Source organism: Symphalangus syndactylus, chromosome 14 (genome assembly GCF_028878055.3).
Source record: "Symphalangus syndactylus isolate Jambi chromosome 14, NHGRI_mSymSyn1-v2.1_pri, whole genome shotgun sequence".
Lineage (NCBI taxonomy): Eukaryota > Metazoa > Chordata > Mammalia > Primates > Hylobatidae > Symphalangus > Symphalangus syndactylus.
In genome coordinates, this window is record NC_072436.2 from 78,109,790 (window position 1) to 78,111,097 (window position 1,308).

The following is a 1,308-nucleotide window of genomic DNA, read 5'->3' on the forward strand; positions in this document are numbered from 1 at the left end:
AACTGTTAAATAGTTGGGCACTGACCAACCAGTATGGATGACAGCTGGAAAAGTTGCTGGAGTTTAGACAAATGGGGGATACAGGGGGAAAGCTAGGGAAGTTGAAGGGGGAGGGATTAGGGAGTGAGAGCACTTGGGAAGCTCCAATAGGGGTACATTTAATAAGTGGCACAGGGCTCTCAAGCTTGGCATTTGTTTGGTGGGGACTCACGTGGGTTCAATATGTGTATTGAAAAGTGTTATTTCTGTTCGGGGTCCATCTACCCCAGCCACAACATGATGTTTGTCCAGAACGATTGCAAGGTGTTCAGATTTTGTAACTCTAAATATCATAAGAACTTTAAAAAGAAGCGCAATCCTCGCAAAATTAGGTGGACCAAAGCATTCCGGAAAGCAGCTGGTAAAGAGCTTACAGTGGATAATTCATTTGAATTTGAAAAACGTAGAAATGAACCTATCAAATACCAGTGAGAGCTATGGAATAAAACTATTGAGGCAATGAAGAGAGGTGAAGAGATAAAACAGAAATGCCAAGCTAAATTTATAGTGAACAGATTGAAGAAAAATAAAGCGCTACAGAAAGTTCAAAGAAGTCAAGCAAAACATCCATCTTATCCTAGCCCCTCTTGCAGGCAAAGGGAAGCAGTTGTAAGAGAAAATGGTACAGCAGTTACAAGAGGATGTGGACATGGAAGATGCTTCTTAAAAAAATCTCTGTGACCATTTCTTTTATTTACATTTGAAAATGCCCTCTGGAGACTTGGAACTGCTAAATTATTAGTTTATTTTTTATATAAGGTCACTTAAATGAAAAGTGATTAAAATATATCTTTCCTACATTGCCATCTACAAAATGTCACATATCACAGACATTAGATTGCATCTCAGTGTTAAATCTTCACTGATAGATGTACTTATGTAAATCATGAAAATTCTACTTATAACTGTAGAAGTGAATTGTGGACATAAAATGGTTATGCCATTTGGATAATGGCACTAGGCAGCATTTGTATAATAACCAATGGCAAAAATTCATGGCCAGTGATGTATAAAATATTCTTTGCGGTAAAATATTCCCTTTATTAATGTTACAGAAGTGGGGGATACAACAAGGAACTAACAATTTGTATGACAGTGTCAAATATTATTTTAATTTTAGTATTTCCTGTTTTGGTTTATTTGTATCTTAGAAGAGCATAATGACATTGTTTGATGAAGTCTAATTATGCTGGACTGTTTTGACTTGGTTTAACCCTTCTGATAGGTAGCTGTGGATGTTGGGGATGAGAACTGAATAATTTTTGCTTG

The 1,308-nt window shown here is 36.6% G+C and overlaps 1 pseudogene; it reads left to right on the top strand.

Annotated features, from left to right (window-relative positions):
• Nucleotides 1–211: 211 nt before the first annotated feature.
• On the top strand, nt 212–706 carry LOC129462476 (probable ribosome biogenesis protein RLP24; annotated as a pseudogene).
• The last annotated feature ends 602 nt before the right edge of the window (nt 707–1,308 follow it).